The 17,465-nt window shown below is 48.9% G+C and overlaps 1 protein-coding gene across 1 annotated transcript in view; it reads left to right on the forward strand.

Moving 5' to 3' along the window:
- SLC24A3 (solute carrier family 24 member 3) overlaps positions 1-17,465 on the forward strand; it is a 481,322-nt gene that overhangs the window by 228,876 nt on the left and 234,981 nt on the right. The gene's annotated exons all lie outside the window — the stretch shown is intronic.

Below are 17,465 nucleotides of genomic sequence, written 5' to 3' on the forward strand. Positions count from 1 at the left end.
GAGAAGTATTCCATGGCGGTTAATAACTGCGTGCCGTTGCCCTACATGGATGCTCCATGTTTATTCCCCTAGGCTTCCCTGGTGAGGCACTTAGTTGACTCCCAGTTTCTCTGCATCGTAAACAGCCTGCATCCTTGTGCATCCACCTTTCCTGACACCAGATTCCTGGAGTGTATCTGCTGGGTCCGGTCATGACGGTGTTTCCTGAGTGAGCTCACGTGCACAGGGTTGGCTTCCCTCTTTGCCAGGGCGAGGGTGTCCCTCACAATACCTCCACCAATTAACACTTCAGCCGTGATGAAATAATGTTGCAGGTGTCTGTTCACATATTTGTGTGGAGAAACACCCCCAGAACCCCTCCACTGAAGCATTTATCCCTCATCATCCTCTTTTTCTATCAGCAAATATCAAGATACAGGAGAGCGTTTTACCATCTTTTCCGTGATCTGTTCTGAGACAGCTCCCCGGGCAAATGCAGAGCATGAATTAGAGGTGGTGACAGGAGAGGGATAGACAAGGGGTCGTGGACCATCACAGATGGTGGGCACCGCGGTGGGCTCAGCCAAGACAACGAGGGCGGGAGTGCCTCCTTAACGGCGCTGGTTGCCCTGCTGAGAAGCTGGACCGAGCAGACGGGCGGCCTCTCCTCTGCTACGTGTGCGGACTGAGAAATTCGGGAGAAGGTCCGTCTGGCAGGGATGGCCTGGACATGGAATTAAGGCAGAGAAGGGCACGGAGAAGGGGGGTAAGGGGCTCCTCCTGGCTGGGTGGGGGTTCTGTGGGGAAGGGTCGCAGCCCAGGCCGCACTTGTCACTCACCAGGCTCTCCCAGGATTGCTGGGGGGCAGCCCAGGTGGAGGTGGGCCGTCCTGTCCGTGCAGAGCTGCTCTGTGACATGTCTATGACCTACGCACTCTCCTCTGTGACCGCTGGCTCCTGAGGCCCTGAGTTCACATACATGTGCATGCACGTGTATGTACACATGCATGCACATGCACACACATACATGCACATACATACGCTGCCAGTTGGGGTGTATGGGGGTGTGGCCCATCCGAGCGTGTGCTCACAAAGAGAGGGACAAAGAGAAGGATGAAGTCAGCTGGGAAAGGACAGACCCTGCAGATTCCTGTCTGGTCTCAAACCGGATGAAGACCTCTCCTCGCTCATTTGCTCCCCGTCATTCTTCCTCCTGGGCCTGGTTTCTGGGGGCTGTTTGTTAGTGCTTAAAGTTGTTAAAATGAACAACAATAATAGCATATTCTGTGTTCAGAGTACATTTCTCAGGAATTTGTCTCCCTTTTGGACAAGGCTTCATGTACATTGAAGCTTAGAGAAAAAAGGAGAGAGTGTGCCCATTATACAGATTAAGAAACTAAGGCCCCCAAACACACCATGAGTTCTTCTTTTCTCAGGAGATTGTGGATGCTACTTAGACATTTGATCTTCTTTCACTTCTTCATTCCCTACTCAGTCTTTCTACGGGGACTTTGGCCAGGATGCTGTAGGTCCAGAGCAGTGCTGCCCAAGAGAAACTTCTGCAGTGACGGACATACTGTGCACCAGTCCTGTCCGATACAGCGGCACCCACCACACCAGCTGTTGAGTGCTTGAAACATGGCTAGTGCAACGGAGGACCTGAAGTTTTAATTTTACTGAAATTTAACTAGTTTAAATTTAGCTAGCCGCATGTGGCCTGTGGCTGCCGTATTGGACAGGCCTGGAGCATGTACAGGAAAGCGCACTTAGGAAGGCAGAGTTTGTGGAGTAGATGGTAGGTGTTCCTGGACGGCCTTCCATCTGGGATTCCTTCCTGGGAGCAGGTCAGGAGGGCAGAGCGGTGGAGAGCTGTGAGCACCCAGGGCTCATTAACAGCGTGGAAACATCGGCAGTGTCCAGTCCTCCAAGAGAAACTTCCCACTTGGAACAGGTTCTCCCATAAGGGACTTGGCCATATTTCTTTTTCCAGAAATATAAGATGTTTACTCACATTGTTTGCTAGAATGCATATTTGTTTGCTGTGACCCGGCAAATGAGCAATGACATTTAGTTAAGACATGTCCCGCCGAAGCCAGAGTGGATGGTGTGCCTGTGATATTACTGATTCTGTCCATATGGTCAATTCATGCTCAATTCTGGGGTCTTCCAGGAAAACAGGAAATCTTATCTCTGCAGAACAACTTGCAGTCTCCCCCAGCAGAAAATGAAACTGGTGTGGCACAGCGTGTTTCCGTTTTGTTGTCTTAAAACAGCCAAGCAAAGTCACTGCCCTGTCGTGCTCAGTGGTTTATCTCTGAGATGTCGTAGAATCTAACCGTGTTTCTTCTGGACAGGCCCTTCTACGACTGGAAGCATATTAGAATCACCAGAGAACTTTAAAAATAACCCACTGAGGCCCAGACTCCACCCTGGGCCAATTAAACCAGTCTCTCTAGATGCAGCCTAGGAACTCACATCTTTTGAAGCTACCGGGGAGCGTATATTGTGCCCCCGGGTGGTGCACCTGGCTTTCGGTGGTCTTTTCGGTGTTCCCCTAGCTTGTCTAATGTTGTATTTCATTTCCTTGTAAGCTGCCCCAGGTCCATTAAGAAGTAGACTGGTAAACCTTAAATAAAATTCTCCATCCTACCGGTTAGAGAAAGTATACCATATTTTCACCATATATAGAAGTTTAGCTTTTCTTGAGTATAGGATCCCAAATGATAAATCTGAGCAGAATTGCTGTAAATGTCAAGTGATTGCGTTATTTCAGACCGATTGTCTGCTACCACTCCCTACAATAGTTCTTTTGACCAGAAAATCTCATTGCCTCAGGAAAGATGCTTCAGACTTTCCCTACGCGGGGATTAAGTCAAATGCACCTAAGAAAAGAGGGCAGTGAGCAGCTACGATGCCTGCGGCGACATGGGGTAGGGAGACCAGCTAGAGCCACCTCTTTTATCCGTCGATACGCAGTGGAAGTGGCCCCTGGGTATGGTGTGTTTGCATCAGAGGGCAAAGCATAATCTCTGCTCCAGAGGGAAGCCTCTTGTGCTTCTGGAATATCTCCCCGGTCCTCCTTCCCTCAAAAGGTAATAAAGTATGTGCCTTTGCTGATTAGGAACAAATGTCAAGTGTCCACCATGATGGAAATCTCCGATTTCCATGGCTCTGATCCATTGCAGTGAGAGCTCATGAATCTTTAATGGCTGGCCTATATTTAGGGGCTTTCAGTGTCTGAGGGCGATAAAACGTCCCGCAGAGATAGACTTCTCCAAGTGCCCTGTCTTCTGCCAGGACTGGGGCCTATTTAAAGCACATCTTGTCTTTCTAATGCACAGAGATTCTGCTGACCGCAAGAAGCTGTTCTGGACTTGAGATTAGATGATAAGACCTATTCCCCCCAAAGTGTTTATTATTTTTTCCAAAAAATATGATAGTGACTGTACACTATGTGTCTGGCCTCGTGCTGGGCACGGTGGTGAATAAGACAGGGCCCCTGACCCCTGAGCTTATATTTTAGTTGGAGGAGGTAGACAACAGTCAAGAAAACAAATAATTGAGGTAATTACAGGCTGGGATAATTGCCGTGAAAGCAATAAGCAGGGTGGTGTGACATGTTTTAAGCACAGAAGTGACATGACCTGATTTGCATTTTGAAAGACCACTCTGGTCACCAGGGGCGGGGGCGAGGGAGAGATGGATTGCAAGGGGCACAAAAGTGAAAGCCAAGACACCAATAAAGATGCCATTTCAGTGGTCCAGGAAAGATATGGTAATGGCGGTAGGGGTGGAGAGAAAGGGCAGACTTGTAACCTATGTGAGAGGACAGTGAAGAGGACTTGCCAGTGATTTGGATGGGAGAGCAGCAGGAAAAGAAGCAAGAAAAGCTCCTGAACATGTGGATCAACAGCTGGGTGTATTTTTGTAACTTTTCCCAAGACAAGGAAGATGGAGGTGTGGGTAGAAGGGACACGTCTGGGGGGAAATAGCGAATGTACTGTCATCTAAATGATCCATGTATGGATGTCATCTAGGTGTAGATGTGCCTAGGCTTCTGGCATATCTAGAGATGCATTTTGGAAACAGAGCTTATAAGTGGCATTTAGAGCTCTGAGCTGACCTGGACGGACGTTGGAGATTGAACCCTCTGGTCCCTTCACCATGCGGATCCCGTAGGAGAAGTACCAGTGAAGGAAGCCAAGATGGAGTGGCCAGTGGGGAAAAAAAGAAAAAAAGAGCACGGCATCCTCAAAACCAAGAGAGGTCAGGAGGGTGGTCGCCAGGGAAACAAGGTCAGAGGAGCATTCATTGAGATGCCTGACACCGTTCAGTCTATAGCAACCCGGCAAGAGCCATTTTAGAGGGAGGTTGGAGGGTGGGGAGTGGATTAAATGATCAAAGAGTAGCCAAGTCCAAAAGTAAGATGAGGAAGTTGAGTTTACCCTTTTGCAAGTTTTTCTTTGAAAATGGAGCACAGAAATGGGGCAGCAGCTTGTAGGATGTTGAACTGGGGAAGACTTTGGTTTTGTTTTTGTTTTTTTGGTGATACGCGGGCCTCTCACTGTTGTGGCCTCTCCCGTTGCAGAACACAGGCTCCGGACGCGCAGGCTCAGCGGCCATGGCTCACGGGCCCAGCCGCTCCGCGGCATGTGGGATCTTCCCGAACAAGGGCACAAACCCGTGTCCCCTGCATCGGCAGGCGGACTCTCAACCACTGCGCCACCAGGGAAGCCCAAGGCTTTATTTTTAAGATGAGGCACCTCCGGATGGAGATTCTGGAACCTGTTTGTTTGCTGATTGAAATGATGGAGGAGAAAGGGAGATTCAGTGTTTCAGGAGCAGAGGGGAGACTAGGAGGGTAAAGTTATCGACAGTCTGGGAGGGGACGAGACCCAGAACACGCATTCCCCGACCTCCTTCTAAAGCAGCAGGGACGCTCCACTTTAACAGCAGGAGGAGAGAGAGGATATGGGTGCCTCTGGGATCCGGTGGAGGAAGATGAGAGCCTGATTGCTCCTAATTTTTCTGAACATAAGGCAGAGTGATGAGCTGATGGAGAGGATGCATTTGAGGAGAGAGAAGAAAGTATGAAGCCATGACCCCAAAGAGTGGGGAGCAAATTATATAGAAAACGTAGTCAGATTGCCTGTTCCCTGGGTACCCCTTTGGGTTTTGGTGACCCCGTTTGAGGGGAGCCCTTCTAGCCCAGGTGTGTAGCTTTTCTCTGGCCATGTCAGTTGCTCAGGGGTGGCCCATAGGAGGTAGAGGGTTGGCTTTAACCACAGTCTGAAGTTTTGTCACTTGAGTACCACACAGGACGAGAGGGGCCAGGAGGCTAGGAGATTTGACAAAGAGTGATTAGAAGGACAGATGGTGGGACCTGGTGGGCCACAAGGGCAGTGAAGAAAGGAAGATGATGGATAGTGAAAAGGGGGTTTGGGCCCTGGGGGAGTGGTTCTAGAGTAGGTGGCCTGGACTGCTGGGAGGTGGTGGTCAGAAAGGATGCTTGTAACAAGGATGTTGGATGTTAGTGATGTCATTTGTGATTACAAGAGTCAAGTCTTAGGAGGGACAGAGAACCTGGACATTGGAAGTGATAGGATCAGGAAAGTGAGAGGTCAGGGCCCTGAACCGCTGTCCCAGGGATGCTGACGTCATCATGATGATGCCAGGAGCAGAGATGGAGAAGCAGGGACCGAGCTGGGAGCCGAGGAAAAGGGAAGAGCAGCAGAGGGGAGCTTTGGTGGAAATTAAGACTCTCTGGGATGCTTGATTTTCCTCACTGTCTGGGCTGGGAGCTGGGGTTGTACTTAGTGCTGTAGAAGCTTTTTGGAGAACGCGTCCCCAGCCTTGAGGACTCCCAGCTGCTCCTGACCCGACCTGCTGTGTGGAAGAAAGTACAGCTCAGGGCCGAGCAGGGGGAGCGCCCCGTGGCTGCCTTCCCTCCTGAGCGGTCAAGTCCACATAGTAAGTGCATTCACCTGGGGATGTCAGGGAACCTGAGGACCAGCTGGCTCTGCCAGGCCCTCCCTGTGTGACTTTGGACATGTGATGCCACCTGTTTACTCATGTGTAACCTGAGAGAGTAAATATACTTCTTGATCTAGATTTGTTCTTGCTCTGGCCTTCTGTGTCTCTTCATGTCCACACCTGGCCTGAGGTCTCTCTCCATTAAGTCTTGAGAAAAACCAGCAAGCCTCCATTTGTTGAGTTTGATAAAGAATGCCATTAGTTTATGAGTATTGATGAATCAAAGGGCTGTTGTCACAAGCCCATGCATGCATGTCACAAGCCCATGCATGCATGTCACCTTGCCAACTTCAACTCTTTGAGCCTAAAAAGATTCCCATGCAAATGGGACACCCATCTCAGTGCCAAGGGGGTATCTGTCCACATAGACCTCCTCTCTGCCACCTTACAGGTGCTCTCAGCCCACCAAGGACCTTCGGGTTGCCTGTGTGTGCACGGAGGGGCCCCATCCCGACCCTACCTCTTCAGCACCTTGGAGAGTCCAGCGCGACCTGCCTTGTCTGGTAGTTGGGGATTCAAACTGGGGCTCTAAGCCTGCCCACAGAGGTTCACCCAAACATCCTTCCTTTCCTTTCTGCTGTAGGACTAGTGATATATCTGGCTTCCCAAAGCGGAGTGGCTTGGCATGTGGCTCCGAGTTTGAGACAGGAGGCCTGGCGGGTCCCTGAGCAGGGCTCTTATCTCAGCGACTCTAGTGTGGGATTTTAGGGTTGGCCTTCCTTCTCTGAGAGGGGAGTGGATTGAAACAGGAGACCAGGCTGCACCATCCAAGTGCAAAGAGAGGGCTCTTCTCTCTCCAAAGTAGCTTTTGCTCAGACGCTAAAATACGGATCCTATCATGGGCTGGGAGATGACTACGTGAAGTTTGCACACAAAACTCTTCCCCCTCCTTTGTACATACATGCACGTGTATGCGCACACATGCACACACGCAGACAAGACCACTCTTGGCTGATACTGACACTGACAGCACCAAATCCCAGAAATTAGACACGAGGGAAGACTGACCCACTCCTGTGTGTCCCCTGTGCCTACAGGTAGATGGCAAATGCAAGTGTCTGTTCATTCGTTTGTTTATCACTCATCCACGTTAGTGATGGGAAACCCACATCATCCCCCCACACTTTGGAAGGTGTAGTCTGGTAGCGGTGAACACACACACACACACACACACACACACACACACACACAAACAGGCTGTATTGCCAGTGTAGTAAGTGACATAAGATACCTATCAGCCAAACACCATGGAAGTTCAAAGTAGGGTACATTTCTCCTAGAAGGGGGATTCAGGAAGGCATGGGGATACCTGTGAAGGAGCAAGCCCCCAGCAGAGCAGGTGTCGGGCTCGGAGGGCACGTCAGGGATTCTGCGCCTGTTGTGATGTTTTGGGGTCAAGATGTCTTTGAAGAAGCAGAGGGAGAAGCAAAGTAAGGTGGGGGGCCTCCGTGCCGACACTGCGTGTGGCAGTCTGGCGGACAGCGCTGGGTATGGCCGTGACTGTTGGCCCCCCGCTAATGGCAGAACCCCGATTTTGCCTGATCTTCGCTCTAACCTACTATTTCAGTCACTCCATGAATGTGGTCCCAAAACATTCACAGAAATTGCTTCAGACTTCATCCTTAATTAATATGCCATTAAGATAAAGTTTGGCACCAGTTTCTTCCCTAGGGTTCATTGCTAATGCATTTCTGGTTTTGGTCTGGAAGGCAGAAAGCCAGGTGCTATCTCCGTGAACATTCCAGGTTGACTGAATGTATCTAACTACGTATCTACTATCTAACTGAGATGGGGATGCCCGGTAAACTGGCTCTGGGAAGAAAAAAAGCCCCTGTTTGTGATTGGTAGCCTTTGCCGATTCCTTGGTGTGGATACTCCCACAATGGTCAATGTCATGGTCATAACAATTTAACAAATGGCTTGTAGAATTTCTGAATGTTTAACATGTGGCTTCAGACCTGGTCCAGGATGGATCGAGCCCATCACTGGGTGGAAGAAAGGGTGGGGATGCAGAAGTAAAAGCAAGAAAGTTCGAAAAGTTTCCTTGCCTTGTGGCTTGCTGTCTCTGATAGCACTCCCCATCACCAGCTGCTATGTTTCAAATTAAAAAAAAAATTTTTAACTGAATGGATGCAACCAGTTTATGTACCTATACCAAAAATTTCAAACTGTTCCTTTAAAATAGAGCAACATTTGAAAATTTGAAATATAAAGATAGGGACTTCCCTGGCAGTCCAGTGGTTAAGACAATGCGCTTCCAGTGCAGGGGGAAGTTTGATCCCTGGTCGGGGAACTAAGATCCTGCATGCCTCGCAGCACGGCCAAAAAAAAAATATATATATATATATATATATATTAGTATATAAAATACCTATATAATAGTCTGCAAATCTCTGCATAACAGAGAGATTGTTGCTTTACAAAGGAATTTGCCATGTAGTTCTTTAAATACCAAGTAATCTCGCGGTTTACATACGATTCAATTTTGCAAATATTTAGCTTACTGTTTCTTAAACTATTTGTCTTATATAAAGCAATGGTTCTTCATTTGGGGTCCATGAGTCCCTAGAGGGATGCACTGGGGTGAGAGTTTAGGGGGTTTGTGGATGCTTTGCATTCATGCACATACGCTTTTTCTGTGGAGATGGTGGCGCTTTCAGCAAATTCTTCAATATGTTTCTTACTTCAAAGGTGATGGACTCTGTCACCTGCCACGGGGCCCCATATCATGAACATCATAAATGCAGGGGTGGTCATGTCTGTGGATCCCACAAGGCATTTCAGAGTTGGAGGCGCGTTTAGCGTTGGTGCAGACTTAGTCTGTGTCACAGTCACCTTTACCTGCTGGAGAAATTGTCTTGCCCTCAAGTGAGAGGCGGGACATGGGCTTTTCAAGGAAGGGTCAGTCTGATGGTGACAGTGACAATAATGATGCCACCTCAGCTTTACAAATGTGGGAAAGACACCAAGCCAGAAGCCAAAGCTCATGACCTCCCTTCTCCATGGATGAGGCCACTCTGCCTGTTTATGGGTCTCTAGGGTTAAAACACATGTGCTTTTCACCAGGGCTGTGAGAGACAATCTTCCAGGACAATATTAATCACCAGGGGGTCTTACAAAAAGTTGATCTCAGGCTCCTGGCTCATTAGGGGAACCAAGGCTTTCCATCTGGCCTTCCCAAGGACTGGGGGATTTTCTGCGAGAGGAAGGGGATTGTAGCTGGCTGCCCCCCGCAACTCCGCACTTCCCAAGATGGCAGAGCCAGTTAAGCTGGGGCACTGCACCCCTTTCAGTCATGCGCGTTCCTGCCTGGGAGACCCCAGACTCCCAGACCCTGGCGGGGTCTCCCTGTCAGCTTCACGCTCACACATCTGTATAGGCCCCAGGTGTCAGCAGTGGTGGGAGATGCTCCTGAGGACCCCAGGAAGGCTGAGGAGGGAACATGGAGCCTTCAGGCCATGGTCTGGGACACTCAGCCTGTGTAGACGCTCTGTAGGTGTTGTGAGCCATGGGTTAAAACGGCTTGACCGCCATGTGGCGCCCCTACGGCATCTGGTCCCAGACTTAGCAACGGGTCTCTCCCCACCTCTCTGACCCACAGAAGCCTAGCTTTGCCACAGATATTTTCTGAACCACAGATATTGCTCCTGAGACGTGGCGGGTCAGGGTTTTACTTACCCGGGGGCTCTAGTTACACATTCAGCAGCACAGAAAGCCACACAACCACCAGACTCTGCAGGATGTTATTTAATATTTTTATGTGCAGGTGGTCATCATTTAGTGAGCAGGATTAAATTCGGTTTGTAAATCACTGCTCGTCACTGGGAAACTCACTGAGAGAATGCAACACTTCGCTCTGTGATGACCACGTTGGCTACACCTCGTGTGGGTGGAATTCTCTCAGGCTCCCCCATAGTGGGGTCAGTACGAGTTCTCGTCTCAAACTCGGTAAACACCCCATGTGGTCAGACAGCCCATCTCCACTTGCCCAGCTCCAGGTGTGTCCCTGTACCACCTGCAGGTGATACTTTTGCACATCTCTGGGCAGGCATCTCATCGTCTGCAGAAGCAGTGATTTCTTTAAAAAATCATGAGCAAATGGTACATCTTCACAGGGTTGGTATATAAATGAATGCTATTCTGAGGCATATGAGTATTTGAGTCTCAATATAGTTGCTGTATAGGGAATGTTTTTTCTGCATGAAATTTGTTTGAGAATCCATGGGATAATTTCTTTCTTTTCTTTTCTTAGCCTTTAGGATTTTAAAACACATATTCCTTAGAACTCTGTAGAACAAGCTAGACAAATACTACTTATTTACATTATAAAAGTAAGAGGACTGAGGCTGGGAGTTTATGGAATTGGCTAAGGTCAGAGGTCTAGATTCCTAGCGCACAGTCCATCCCCCTGTCTGCCAGGGAGAAATAATCATAATAATTAAGCAGTGGTGGCACTGGTCGTCACACCAATGACAGCTGACCTCCCATGGGCATTTCCTGGGACTGTGCCTAGTCCTTTAGTTGGCTTTTCTTCTTCATCCTACACCAACCTGTGACATCCGTAGGCACTAGCATTATTCCCATCTCCAGGGTCACCTGGCAAGTCACTCACCTGCGTCCAGGTAGCTGGGGCACTGGGGTGCCGGGGTCTGAACCAGATCTCCCTGACCTCACTAACCCCTTCTAGTAGAATCTGTGCAGACCACACAAGACCCTCCCCCCAGGAGCCCTCCTCGCTTCCACTGAGGGCCTGGGAGCTCCTTTGCAGATGCAGATGCGCTGAAGAGCTCTGGGCAGGGCCCCCCGGGTGGTATAGGAGGGATGGGCAGATGGGCTGGCGCAGGCCTTGGCACCAAGAACCTCTCCCTATTCTTTCCAGGCAGATCAGTCCTTAATTTGGCAGTTGGGTCTGCAGAGACTTCTAATTAAAAGATGGATTTTTTAAATGAACTTTTATTAATTCAGCAATCTGCCTGGATGCTGAATTGTCATTTTTGCTAATAGAGAAAAAGGCTGGGTTTATTTTGCAGAACAGTGAAAGTCACTCAACTTAATTAAACTGTCTGAGGAGATTTTCTCCTTGTCTCACTGAGCTCGGGCCTGTCAGCCACAGTCGAAACTCGAGTCCAGCTTTTCTCTCGAAGTTGGGGTGATTTTGGTGTCAGCTGCTTCTGAAGTTCCCAGCGTGTTCTCCATGGCACCGACCTGAAGCAAAGCACATAGGGTATGCATTTGCTACGCGGGGTTAACGAGAAGGCCCCCAAGTCCTCAGGGGACTCTCCCACTGCCCCTGGGCAGGGTAGCCTGACAGCGGTGGAGGGAGGTGTTTTATTTCCAACGGCTTAGAATTTCATCATAACCCAGAGTTTAGACTCTAACTGTGAGAGTACCCTGGAGGAAAATTAAGAATCCAGAACTGCTAAAGGAAACACTAACTAGATTTGGCAGGACATTAAAAGAAGTTTCTCTCATGAGCAGGTAGGAGTTGATCTCAGTGATGCAAAGACTGATTAAGAGTGGAATATCTATCAGTGTCCTATTTTGTACGGATGGGTCCCCATGGGGGGAAGAAAACATTATATGAAAAAAATGTGATGTTAAAGGGAAGGGTATCCCCCCATGTCGAAAAGACTCTCTCTCCCTGATCCAACAATCATCAGTGGAGGTGACCAGAAAACACACATGGCCCATAAAAATCACAGCCGTGATAAAGAATGGCCACAGTGATCATGTTTATTTAACATGCTCGCTTCAAAGGTGCTATTGTAGCTATTGTCAATAGAAGAATGAATGTTATTTGAGGATAATGTAATTTTATACCTAGAAAATCGTAAGAATCTATTGGTTATCTTTTCTTTTTTTTTTTGGCCGTGCCGCGAGGCACGTGGGACCTTAATTCCCTGACCAGGGATTGAACCCACGCCCCCCTGCAGTGGAAGCGTGGAGTCTTAACCACTGGACCACCAGGGATGTCCCTACTGGTAATCTCTTAAAATTAGTAGGAAAGCTTTAAATGGTCAGATACAAGATAAATATGCAAACATCAATAGCTTCCCCAAATATTGATAGTGACCAGTTAGAAGATACACCAAATCTTTTATTCAGATAACATCAACATAAAAAGTAGTAATATAATAACTAAGATTGACTTTAACAGTGCACAACCTCTATAAAGAAAATGTCAACATGTATCTAAATATATATTAAGGTATTTTAATAAATAGGTTTCTTGGGGAGAAGATGGAAACTTATTTTTTAATCATCTTTCCAATTCAATTTTAAAATCTGTAAGATTTATTTTTGGTTTTACCAGAAGCCCTGAAAATATTTTGAAGAAGAGCAATGAAGGAACATTTTTTTCCCTACTCTATATGGAAATGTGTTTAACATTTTATTAAAGCTACAGCACTGAACCAGACAGGTAAATAGTACCCAGGAGATGGCCCGAAACTGACATTAGGCCGTGAGCCTAATCTCTAACAAAGGAAACAGCCTTGACCAAGGCAGAGGGGAAGGCTTTTTAACAGTGTGTGGGAAGGTCAGCAAATTACTTGGGAAGACTCCAGTTGGCTTTATGCCTGAGCACACGTGTAAGGTCCTCCTTCCTCTCCCACTCCTCTGTCAGACCCCACACCCTACTCGCAGATGGCGGAGTGTGAGCTGGCTGCCCTCCCAGCCTCTTTCTCATGGGCCTTGCCACTGGTTGCGTGAATGGCTCTTGGAGGTCCATTTTGACGAACAATTGCTATGACCCCAAGATGCTGGTGGTTAAGTCATGGTAAGGCTGAGCTCGCCTCGGGCGCAAATCCTGGACCTGATAGAAGACAGAGCTGAAGGCAGTCCTGGTGTTCAGACTACTTAGCAAATGACTTTAGTTATAAAATAGAGGCCTGACCGTAACATGAGAAACTCTTAGAATGTAACATGGGAGAAAATCTACATGGCCTTGGGTTTAGCAATAACTTTTTAGATGCAAAGACACAAGCCATGGGGGTGGGGGGGGGGAATGGTAAGTTGGGCTTTATGGGAAAAGAGTCTAAAAAAGAAGGGATATATGTATATGTATAACTGATTCACTGTGCTGTACACTTGAAACTAACACAACATCGTAAATCAACTCTAATTTTTAAGAAAATGGCAAACTTTGGCTTGGCGAAAGCCACTGTTCAGAGAATAAAAAGATAAGCCACAGACTGGGAGAAAATCTTTGCAAAACACAGATATGATAAAGGCCTAGTATCCAGAATACGTAAAATTGTACAACGTGTTGTTGCAGAGAACTAGGTGAGTGCTTGGCGGTGGTTGCCTCAAAGAAGGAGGGAATTGTGGTTGTGAACTTGTGGCTTTTGTCGGGGAGGGTTTGGGATGTCGTCATCCATAATTACGGAAGCCTCAAGGGGTCTCTCCCAAAACACAAAGAATTCCATAGGCGGTCCCTGGAGGAGAGATGCCAGCAGTGCGTGCTTGTTAATCCTCCTTTTCTCTATTTGTATCACTGTCCTGACTCTTCTGGGCACCGTATGGGATTTCTAGGAGCTGTGAGTTAGGCACAGATAACCCTGCAAGGTAAGGACTCATCTTCCTTGTACTGGATGAGCGCACAGGGCATCTGCTGAGGTATGGACTGGAGCATGTAGAACATCACAGTAAGGACTGTGGTCCCCACTCGGTTGGCAGTTGAGCGGGGACAGGGTCACCACGTGAGCAGAAGTGAGCAGGAGAGATTGCAAAAGGAAGGATTAGAGCTGGAGAAACATGCTTGTCACCAGCGCCCAATCACATGGGCCGCCAAAGGGCCTGCCCCCGATGGTCATGCGGTGGAGAAGAGCTGATGGGTGGAGGACATAGGCCTCCTGATTTGGAAGGCCCTGGACATGAGCTGGGTCCAGCATAGGGAGGCCAAATGATTCCAGATCTTCTGTTCGGAGCCTGTGTAGGGGCTGCTGCTATTTATAGAAATAAAGAAAGCAGGAGAAAGAGGCAGGTGTTTGCAGCTGGAGAGACCTGCAGGGAATAAATAGATTGCCAATTTTAACTGAAGACAAGCTAGGTCCACCAAAAGGAGGGATTTTAATTGCAGATTAATTTGCTACCTGGAGGTAGTTTTGAGTTACAGAGTTTCTCTTCTACTGTATACGTGTGTGTTGAACTCTTCAGAGAAAGAACAGTGCTTAACCCAGAGTTAAGAATCACAAGTACCCTAGTTCTTGGATAGGGGAGAGTTCTCAGCCAAGGAGTCACCAGCTCTCCCTGGCCTCACCTGTCAGGGGGGACCCGGTGTCAGTGACACCACAGTAAAGGCAAGTGGCTTGATCAGCGTCTCTGATGATTTCTCCCATTTGCCAGCCTGGCACATGAATACAGTAGAAACTCTGTATATGCCCTATATCAAACCATTTAGACTTGAGGCCAGAAGGAATTAAATGACTAATATTAGGCTTGGAAGGTATTGGAAGTGAATGAAGTAATGTGGTTGTCATTTTCACAAAGGAAGTAGCCTCTAGAGGGAGATAGAAAACTCTACAGAGAAGTAGAAGGCCCAGGTCCCTGGACATTCACTCCTTGCCTTGGACGGCCTTCAGAAATCCCATCCACGGTGTCAGCAAGGAGGCCTCAATCATGCTTATATTTATTGCCATTTGTCATCTTGATTCTTCGTAGGCATTTCATTTAGTGGTCTGAATCCAGAAATTATCTGTCCGGAGTCAGGAGCCAGAGGGTGACCTTGTATGGCAGCTCTGGTCTGTCCCAGCCTTCCTGCAAATGATAAATGACACACCCCTCCCCCGACGCCCCAGGGAGAAATGAAGTGCAGGCTCGGGGCCTTATTGATTTTCCATAACAACAGATGCATCTTTAGGATTCTATTTTGATTTCAGAATTGGCCTTCTGACCTGATTCAGGTCCGTAAATCAACCGACAGAATGTATTGATGCTGCTCTTCTTGGCAGGATCCTTTGTGCCATGGTTTTTTCTTATATTTGACGTGGAGAATATCCATGGGGTTCAGGTACACCCCCTTCTCCACTGGGGGGCTTTCCTGATTTGTTTTTAAAAGGGGAGTGTCGGGCTACCCTGGTGGCGCAGTGGTTGAGAGTCCGCCTGCTGATGCAGGGTACGTGGGTTCGTGCCCTGGTCCGGGAGGATCCCACATGCTGCGGAGCAGCTGGGCCCGTGAGCCATGGCTGCTGAGCCTGTGCGTCCGGAGCCTGTGCTCCGCAACGGGAGAGGCCACAATAGTGAGAGGCCCACGTACCGCAAAAAAAAAAAAAAAAAAAAAAAAGGGAGAGTGTCAGGGCCACAACCCTTGATCCGTTTGGTTTGACAAGTCAAGCTCAGAAAGCTATGGTGCGCCCCAAATGTGACTGCGCTTCTGGGGACCAGCAGTGTTTCTCAGCCCCCCCGGGGGGAGAGGGAGCATTTCCACCAGCAGGAGTCTGGGCCCACAGCTACTGTGGCCGTGTGTCACTGCAGAGCTTTTATGCTCATGTAAGATAAAGGTCAGGCCCGTCGGGCCACTTATATTACATGACAAGGAACCATAAACTATAAGCACTTTGAGAGCAAAAACTGTCTCAAGTTCATCTCTGTCCCAAAACACAGCCGAGGGCCTGGCACAGTCAGCTCCCGTGGCTGAATAGGGACTGGGCGGCCTTGGTTACCAGTGTCAAGTGTCCTTAGAAGGTAGGCATTGCCCAGGCACTGTCTGAAGAACTTTCTGTTTCCTCCTCTGGAAAATCACACTGTTGTCTCTGCATGCAGGTTCCTGGGATGCTGCAGAATTCCCCCAGGCCTCTGACAAGCCCAAGCCAGGTTCGCTCAGTGGCTACCCCTGAGTGGAAAGGTCAGGGTCCAGCAGTCACCGCCCCAGTCCTCTGAGTCTTCTGGAGCTGCATAGGCACCTGTAGCTTCTTTTCCGCCAACCCCTGATTGGTTTCAGCCCCCCTTGTCAGGAACCGCTGACCCCGGGCAGGTCCACAGGTTAATTACTTGTTGCCAGAGTCTTTCACTTTATCCGCGTCGCATGTGGCTCTTCTTGGCTTTGTAATCGCTCCTCGTCTGTGTTTGTGGGGGAAGCCACCACCTCCCGACTGGCTTTCCTGACGTCTCTCTTATGCTCCCCGTTCTCACAGACATGGAGAGAGGACGGCCCTACCCTTCTCTCCCGCTGTCTTAGCCTGGGCTCCCCAAGGACAAGGAAGAGGTTTACCTGGGAGGTGATGCCAAGAGGCATGGGTGGGCCAGTGGGGAAGGGAGGTGGGTGAAGGAAATCAGTACAAGGTGCATTAACGAGCAGGTAGCTTTGTGGGCAGGTGGGGCTCAGCCCACGTGGCGGAGGAGGAGGCTGGGGTTTGTTACCTCCTGCTCTCATCCCTCAGTGGCCGGGGCTGCTCCGGGGGTCATCCACCCCCGGCTCTTCTGGTCTGCTCCACGGTCCCACCTGCAGGATGGGGGAATGCCCTTGGGTGGAGGGTTTCTGCCCCTTGCATGAGGACCATGAGTGTGCAGGGGACACGGCTGGGACACTAACAGCATCTCAGGTTTTGAAGGAAAATTCAGCCTCTGGGGCTTTGGCTCCATACGTGCTTGCTAAGCAGACTGGGGCAGGTGCCCAAACTCTATGAGATGCAGTTCTTCCCTCGGTAAAACAGGGATGGTGGTGGTACATAACTGATAACAGTGGTTGCAAAAACCAGGAAATGCATATAAAGCACTTATCATGGGGCCTGGCTGAGAAGGGACAAAGACATCTCAGCCACTGATGGTGGTGTTATCATCCTTGTCTTTTGCCGCATGTTTTAGACTGAAATTTGTTCAACAGTGTGATCTGCAAAATTTGGAATTACTAGGAGACGCAAGGGTTTGGGTGTCTGGCCTTAAGATGAGTGAACTAAGAAGTCGTTTCATGTCTCTGGGCCCGTTTTCTCATTGGAAAGTTTGGACTAGAGTGGAGGCACGGGGGGGCGCTCAAATCCTTAATGATTCTCATGGGAAGCCGTACTTTACTCCCCACTGTACATTTTGCCTCTGAAACCCATTTTCACACACCTTAGTGACCTTGGACTTAGGAACCACACTTACACCGTTGGACACACAGCTGCCTGAGTTTGGGGTGTTCAGAAAAATGGTACCAAATTTGAGGTACACTTGCAGTAACTAATTAGGGACTTGCCCCGCTGGTGGTCCAGCTGATAGGAGGTGGGGTCCTCCACTCTAGACTTGGTTCTGTGCCTTTGTCAAAAAAGCTAGCCCATTTAGCTCCTGAGACCCCACTCACAGAAGAATCCAGAATGTTCTGTAGACCCCGTATCTTTATCCTCACACTCAGCTGGGGGAAGACTCTGTGTGATGATTTTGGAGAAGGGAAAAGTCCCAAGGGGACAGTTGACTTTGCTGAGTTTCCTGGGGCAAAGGGCTCAGTCTGAGAGCTGAGTTTACTGCTCAGGAACATTT

Source organism: Mesoplodon densirostris, chromosome 16 (assembly GCF_025265405.1).
Source record: "Mesoplodon densirostris isolate mMesDen1 chromosome 16, mMesDen1 primary haplotype, whole genome shotgun sequence".
NCBI classification, from domain to species: Eukaryota; Metazoa; Chordata; class Mammalia; order Artiodactyla; family Ziphiidae; genus Mesoplodon; species Mesoplodon densirostris.